The sequence below is a fragment of the Pinus tabuliformis genome, chromosome 8 (genome assembly GCF_031772625.1).
Source record: "Pinus tabuliformis cultivar Carrire ecotype Pingquan chromosome 8, CPIR1, whole genome shotgun sequence".
In the NCBI taxonomy this organism is placed as follows: Eukaryota; Viridiplantae; Streptophyta; class Pinopsida; order Pinales; family Pinaceae; genus Pinus; species Pinus tabuliformis.
In genome coordinates this window covers 81,991,650-82,000,102 of record NC_142294.1, presented here as the reverse complement: position 1 = coordinate 82,000,102, position 8,453 = coordinate 81,991,650, and positions in this window count along the sequence as shown.

The window sequence follows — 8,453 nt, the reverse complement described above, 5'->3', positions numbered from 1 at the left end:
CTCCAAGGGGGTCCTTTTTCATACAGTTGTGTCTCTCGAGCCCGAAAAAGTATAAAACAATGCTCGAAAGAACCGCTCGATCAGTATGATCGAGGAGTACTTTTCATAAATAGTAACTTCGACCCGAAAAAGTAAAAAAGCAGTCGGAAGTACGTCGTTTTGGAGCCAATAACGAGTGCGAAACGACAAACACCCGGCAATCTTTTTAGTTTAAACGGTCGAAAAAAGAGCTTTAAAAGTGACCGCCTCTCGTTCCGTTAACGAGTCGAGAGGGGGACTCAGCAATCTTTTCATCTTTAAACGGTCAGAAAAGAGCTGAAAGCAAACCTCCTTTTTTATTCTCTTTAACGAGTCAAAAAAGGGGAAAATACTCGGCAATCTTTTCATATTTTACGAGTCAGAAAAGAGCTTAAAGGAGACTCGTCCTAGAGGAACGAGTGGTATAAAGGGTAGCAACTGGTTCCGGCAAAGGTGGAACTGCTCAAAACATGTAATGGTCAAGAGGCTGGCTATCAAAACCACTCATAACTGCGGTCCCTCAGGAAAGGTAAAACAACCAAGTGAAAGCATATGATCGGCCAAAAAGATGGTGGCGATGGAATGAAAACAACCAAGGCTCATCTAGCGGAATTCAGCGGATAAACATGGCAATCACGAGATGTAAATCAGGGTATGGGTTCATTTTTACACAAGCTTGAACCATGGAGAACTCTGCTTGGATTAGGTTTCCTGTTTACACAAGCTTGAAACGAAAAACTATGCTTGTTATAAGTTCGCATGCCCCCAGCATAATGTCGCAAATCGAGGTACATGCCCCCCAAGCTTCATTGCATTCAATAAAGTGGATGGAATGAAGGTTCAATCTCGAGATCCATGAAAGACTCGACTTGTATTTTATGAGATCTTAATCAAAAGACGCGATTTTGAAAGGGAGGTGTTTCATTTTTTAATGAGGTTGACACAGTAAAAGAACTATCCTCATAACCCTTGTTTCATTTTTTAACGAGCTTGACACAAGATCAGGAACTATGCTCCGACACCTAGTTGCATTTTTTAAGGAGCTTGACATAGGAAAGTGAACTATGCTCCAACCAGACCCAGTTTCATTTTTTAAGGAGCTTAACAGCGGAAAAGAACTATGCTCCAACCAGACTTCATCATAATGAACGGGAAGCGGAGGCCCCCAAGAAAGTGGCTCCGGAGGGAAGGCCGACATCTTGGAAATCAGGACCTAATGCCCCCAGGACACTATGCACGATGGTGTCATCACTGGGTACGGGCACGGGGTGGGTGGCCACGTAGTTGATTTGCGGCGAGGCAAATGCAACTTGTGGCTGAAAGCCAGGAGGGAAGGACGAGTGCGCCGGAGGGGCTTGTGGACGAACGAATGATAATTGATCGAACGTCACAATTCTTCCATCGTGTGGAAAGCAGACCACACGGAAAAGTGAAGAAACAAGGGCTCCCATGGCATACACAAAGTCACGCCCAAGGAGAAGACTGAAGTCTAAAGAACCTTGGGTAACCGAGACGTCGATATAGACAGTCTTGCCTCCCAAAGTGATAGGAAACTGTGGAAGGATCCCTAATGGTTGACTCGTTCCTCCGTCAAAAGCGGTGAGATTCGGTGCGACAGGTACAAGCGATGGGGAACCCAAAGCCTGCCAAGTAGTAACGGGCATAAGACTAACCGATGCTCCTTCGTCCAACACAGTGCCGGGCAGCGCCATATGGGAGGCATAGGCGGTGACCCAGAAAGGCATATGGGATGGAAGGGGAGGGATAGTCAAACGACTCCAATCAAAGGAAACAACCGAACTACTTGGTGGGGGAACCATATGGTTGCCCCCCTGCTCGGAAGGAACCGAATCAGAATTCTCCGGAGAGGTTGGGATGGGAAAACCATTATCAAGCTCAGGAGAATTTGATGAGACGAGAAGAACATGGGAATTTTTCTCTTCCGAAACAGGGTGAGCGAGCGGCGGACTCGAGTCGACACTCTTTCCGACCAATGGTTGGTCTGGAACAGGCTGGACACAGCCAGGTTCGGGAAGAGTGGCCTGGACAAGAAAAGAATGTGAACCAATCTCATTGTCGGGAGGCGAATGATCTGCATCTGCAGAAAGACGTTGATATCCAACGGGAAGTTGGGGTGAGAGAGCAGGGAGACTTTCCAAGACACTGGAGGCTTTATCCATGAGTGGACAAAGGTGAAGGGGATGATTGCCTTCACAAAGTCTACAAGGGATTCGAATCTTCCCTTTTCCCTTTCCATTCCCAACCGATGAGGTAGCATCGCCATGAGCCTCAGAGGACAATGAGGGGTGGGCCGGATCGCGAGACCATTCTTCTAAGACCCTGGGAATGCCAAGACAATCGCGAAGAAGATGGTCCTCCTTGCATAATCGACAAGGAAACTTAACCTTCCGCGTGGGGGCGGAAGGGGGCCCGACTTCAGGTGTATTCGAGGAGGGAACAAGTGTACTTGTCGTCTCTCCCTTGGGGGACTTCTTCTTCTTAGTCTTCTTCTTCTTCTTCTTAGCCACCTGGTTACTTGAATCGAGGTCTTCACCAGGCGAAGTAGAAGATGAGGACGAGGAAGTAGGTGTCGAAGGCGAGAGGTCCACCTTAGGATCAACATGATGTTGTTCAGGTGGAGGGACTGATGGACTAACAGCCGACATGGTAGGGACCAAAGAGGTCGAAAACAACCAAACAGGCAACCCAACAGTTAACCCTGGAAGGGATAATGTTGCCATATAAGGAGCACCAACATTCCCGAGAGGAGGGAAATGACCAGGATTCCCATCAGGAGGGGAACTTGGGTTGGTGAACCCCGGAAAAGTTGCCATTGAGAAAGAAAGCGAAACCTACTCAAGCTAGCGCACACAAGATCTAACCAGGAAATGTTATCGAGGCCGAATAAATTTTAAGACATTGGAATTAGACTTGACCTTTTCATGTTTCAGGAGTCGAGAAAAGGACGAAAAGATGACTCCAGTCTCCTTCGAATGTTTAATGAGCACGAAGTGACAAGACGCTCACAGGCACCTTTTCTTTTAAGGAGTCTGAAAAGGATCAAAAGTGACTGCTCTGGAGACTCTAGGTATAAGGTGTGCCAGACGTTTCGTAAAACCATAGAATACTTTTAGGGTACGGGTGGTCAATCTTCGTGAATGCTGTGTTCACTGCGTGGCGAATCGTAAGGCGGCAGACTCGGCTTCCTGTGGATCAAGGATAAAAGCCTAGTGGGGTCTTCCTATATACGCGACGGTACGTGGGAGCGCAGTCCGTGTTAGACCACTATCGAGTCACAGAAGGAGGAATCACCCAACCGTAATGTGAAACAACAGTGACTATGTTTAAAGACGCCAGAACACGTCTCTAACCTAGACCTCTAGATATTTGCGTTTAGTTCCAATGCGTTTTTAGATTCATTCGGTTCATTTTATAGTTGATCTTGAGATTAAGTTTCGATTTCAGGTCCTATCGTATGTTCTCTCACAATTACCTAGATGCAAACTACATGTCAACGAGAAACATTTTGTTCGATGAATTCTAGCTATGGAAAGGTAAAGAGATTTCAATCAAACAAAACGAACACAATCAATCAAATAGCCTAATGCAACTAAAAGCGAGGAAAGGAAACTTTTTCTTTTGAAAATGCAAATCAATGAAACATTCTTTTCCTTTTCAACTTTTTAAAAGCAAAGCTCCTAGTTTGATTTTCTTTCAGTGACATAAAGCATCCAAAATAATTTGGAGGAACTAGAACACCAAGTAAACTACTTAATGAAAGCACACAAAGTTCCCGAAACACTCAACCAAAGTTTCCAAATCAAAAGAAACAAAGTAATGCACGAGCTATGTGATCTAAGCTCTGCAAAACAAGCAAAGATTGCAAGCAAGGAGGAAGCGAAAAAAGACCACTCGGAAACACAATCCAAAACACTCCGACAATCACTGGACAAATGCGAAAACAAGTCTAGAACCAGCTGGTCAAGCAAGCAAACAGAAATCCTACGGTAGGCTTGACACACACACGGCCTCTAGATGTCCTAGGGCTTAGAGTGCGAAATCAATAGAGAAAAGCAAACACCCGACGGACGAGAGTTACGACCAGTCAATTAGGGACTCAACACAATCCAGCAATTGCAAAAGTAAGGATGGCAACACGAACCAAGCAGCGAAAGCAAAAGAATGGAAGGTATTTGCAAACTCAAGAACTGAGCAAAAACGAAACCCTATGAAGCCAGGCCCCGCAATCAAGCAGTTTAGAGTTCAGACAGTGAAAAGCAAGTCACAAAGCAGGTGGAGAGAAGAAGGGATAGTCAAAGTAAAAGGTTCAGGGGGCTAATTTGGTCAAAAATGAATTTTACAGGATCAGCGCGGGTAGCCTTCAGCAACTCGGCGCTGACAGGAGGAGCCCTTTATCAACTTTGCGACGTCAGCGCGGAAGAACAGGAATAAAGCGCGCTGTCTCGGAAAAACGAGGTCAGCGCGGAAATAAAACAAACAGACGCGATGACGGGAAATACCAAGAGGAGGGGGCGCGATGTCAGCGCGGAAGGACACGAATAAAGCGCGCTGTCTCTGAAAACGAGGTCAGCGTGACTGTTAGACGTAAAGGCGCGATGGAAAGAAAACCAAAGAACAGGGTCGCGATGTCAGCGCGACTGTTTGGAATTAAAACGCGCTGAAGATAAAAAACAAGCAAGGCCAAAGCAAAACTTCCCAAACCAAAAGCAAAAAGCTTTCTAACAATCAAGACACTTCCCAGATGTACCCAGAAAGTTTATAAGCAGAGAAACTATCCCGAAATCTCGGAAAAAAGACCAATCAAAGTCAAACACAAAAGTGGACTCAAGAGACAAAAAGGCTGATCCCCAGCGGAGTCGCCAAATTGTTGGAGAGGTAAATCCCCTCTACGGATAGAGGCGATCCCTACTAGCCCAGCAAGGGTCTAGCAACAATCAAACAATGCTGCTATGCATGTTCCTAATTACGATTAAACAAGAGGTAAAGAGCACCTACTTGGATTCCAGCGCTGTTGTTTGACGAAGAGATGTTGCCTTCGCTCCTTCGCTTTGGCTGGTCACAATCCTCCGCGATCCCCGCAAATGGATACCTGCACACACGAAGAGGAAACAAACACAAGCGTGAAATCTAGTAAAAGCAACCATACATCGGTCAGAAAAGATGTAACTCACATTTAACCATTGCAAGTACAAATGGGAATGGAACAATAATAGCAGTCATCTATTATTAATCAGAATAGAGAAGAGTACAACCAAATGTTCTGACGTCGGTAGTCTTCTCAGGAGGGGCCAGTCAGCATGTATCTCAAGCATTCACCTTTGAGGATGATTCTCCCAAGACCAACAACAACTCTCTCTCTCACACAAGCAACACAAAACAACCTTCCCTAAGCAATCAATCACTTCCACACCTAGCACACCAAATACCTATAGTAGCAGCAATCTGAGCACTATAAGCTCTATACAATCCAAGCTATGTCTAACTAGCTGCTCATGGTAATGGTGGAAGTATATGTAGGAGAAGGAGCCTCCTAAAAGGGTGGAAGGATGAGCTTATCTTTGAGGGAAACGGTTGTAAAGGGTCGAACAGTCATGCCATAGAAGGGAGTCGACATTCACAAAGCTAACAACCAAGCCTGGAGTTATCTGGAAGGCTGGTTGTTTGAACAAATTCGCCCAAACTGGATCAGCGCGGATTATGAGGATACTGCCGCGCTGTCGGCGCATCTCAATAACTGGGACAGTCATGTCAGCGCGGAAGCACATGGGAAAGGCGCGCTGTAGGCCATCGCGGAAAAGTGATGTTCTTCCACGCTGGCAGCGCACAGCATACATTACAAGGTGCCTGTCATCGCGGTTATTTTAGGGACAGACGCGCTGATGAACAAAACTTTGGAAAAATGGGTTTTTAACCAGTTCAGGGAGCAAGAACTTAGTGATTGTGGAATCTGGGCACAGCAGGGTGACTGACAGGAAGGCAGTGAGAAATTACTGTGTAACAGTCAGCAATAGGTGGAATAGATCCTACGGATTCCAATCTTGTGGTTTTTAAGCATGTGGAATATTCACCACAATTACCAGTGCAATTGGCTTTCCTAATACAAGTAAAAGCTCTCAATAAGAATGTTAATCGAACTATTATTGATGAGGGGCCATCTACTTGCATTATGTCCATGAGCTGCTGGAAAATGCTTGGTTCACCACCCTTGTCACGATCACCAACTACATTAACAGCCTTTGATGGAAGGACATATACTCCATATGGGATTTTGAGTAATCTGCAAATCACACTAGGGGCAAGACAGTAACTGTTGATGTTGAGGTAGTTGACAGACTCCTTGATTACAACATTTTACTAGGAAGGTCTTGGGTATATGCTATGGTTGCTGTCGTTTCCACATACTTTCGTACAATTTCATTCCCTTTCAAGGGTGGAATCACAGTCATTGATCAGCTAGCCTTCTTTGCCAATAGTTCATAGGGTATAGGAAGCATTCCGTTGATACACGGAAATCCACTATCACTTCAAAATGTTGGAGTAGGTCTCCTTAAAGATCCTTCTTTAATGGGCACTTTTGCCCTCCCATCACCATCTGGTTTGGCGGAAGTGGCAAGAGTAGAGACTTGCAACATGATTTCTTCTACATCATCTGATTTTACGAAGATTTCCAACTACTTTGAAACTGATGGTCATAGCGAGGCATTGCCGCTAAGCCCCATTGAGTCCTCATAGCAATCAATTTTTCGGGCTTGTGCGGCAAACCCTAATCCACACTCAACAATTGTATGGGTAGATAGATCGTTAGAATATGGTACCTCTTTGGATCCTTTTTCACGTATACATTCTACGGATGAAGGAATCGTCCAATCAATGATGATAGGAGAGGCGCCGTGGGAGGATTATCATCATCGTTCCCACCTTCGAGATGACAATGAAGATTATTCAAATGAACTAAATCACCCATAGATCGTTGATTTTTTGTCAAATTCTGTAAATACTATAGATTCTGAGTGTAATTTGTCTAACATAGAAGAAACGATTTCTATAAACATTTCGACCAAGCCCAACATTGTAGAAAACATTCATGTCAGCAAATCCTGTTCTCCATTGGAACTTGATAAGTACTGTGCTCTTTTTCATGAATTTCGAGATATCTTTGCATGGTCTTATGAGGAGATGCCGGGCATTGACTCAAGTATTATTGAACATGAGACTAAAATGTACCTTGATGTCAAACCAGTACGACAGCGGCTTCGACCTGTTCATCCTAAGAAAGTTGTTGCCATTAAAGCAGAGGTTGAAAAAATTTTGTGTGTTGGCTTCATTTTCCCTGTGCCTCTTACTGATTGGCTATCTAATATGGTTCCAGTGATGAAAAAACAAGGGACAATTCGAGTGTGCGTCGATTGTAGGGATGTAAACCAAGCATGTCCAAAGGAAAATTATCCTACACCTTTTATCGACCAAATTATTGACGAATGTGTCAGATATGAAATCTTTTCATTCATGGATGGATTTTCTGGCTACAATCAAATCAATATCCGCCCATAGGACCAATCCAAAACCGCTTTTATATGTTCATGGGACACATTCGCTTATCGAAAACTACCTTTTGGTTTGAAGAATGCAAGGGCTACATTTTAGAGGGCAATGAATTATGCTTTCCATGACATCAAACACATTGTTCAACCTTATCTTGATGATTTTCCTGCTCATTCGTGAAAACGGACTAATCACACGCAACATTTGAGAGCAATATTCTTACGATGTCGACACTACAAGATAAGACTCAATCCACATAAATGTGTGTTTTGTGTTGGCTATGGTTGATTGCTTGGATTCGTAGTTTCAAAAGATGGAATTTGACTCGATCCCGTTAAGATTCAAGCAATCCTTGACTTTCCTCCACCTTCTAACTTGTTACAGATACAGAGACTTCAAGGGAAGGAAAACTTTCTGAGGAGGTTCATTCCAAACTATGTTGAATTAGCTAAAGGTTATACATGTCTATTGAAGAAAGGGGTACCCTTCCATTGGGACCAAGTTACGCAAGCTTCTTTTGATGCTCTCAAAGATTCCCTGATTAGCGCATCATTAATGTATGCCCCCAACTATAAAAAAGACTATTACCTGTATCTCTCCACTGCAAATACAACCATTGGTATGGTTTTAGTTCAAGAAGAAAGTGGAATTGAACATCCTATTTACTATTTGAGTCATAATCTCAACGATATAGAAAGTAAGTATTCATATGTCGAAAAGTTAGCCTTGGCAGTCGTTCAAGCTGTGCAGAGATTTCGTCATTACATCCTCCTTCGCAAAACTACCATTGTATCAGATTGCAACCCTATGACATACATCTTGTCACGTCAATTGCTAGGGGACAAGTATTCTAAATGGATAGTTATCTTACA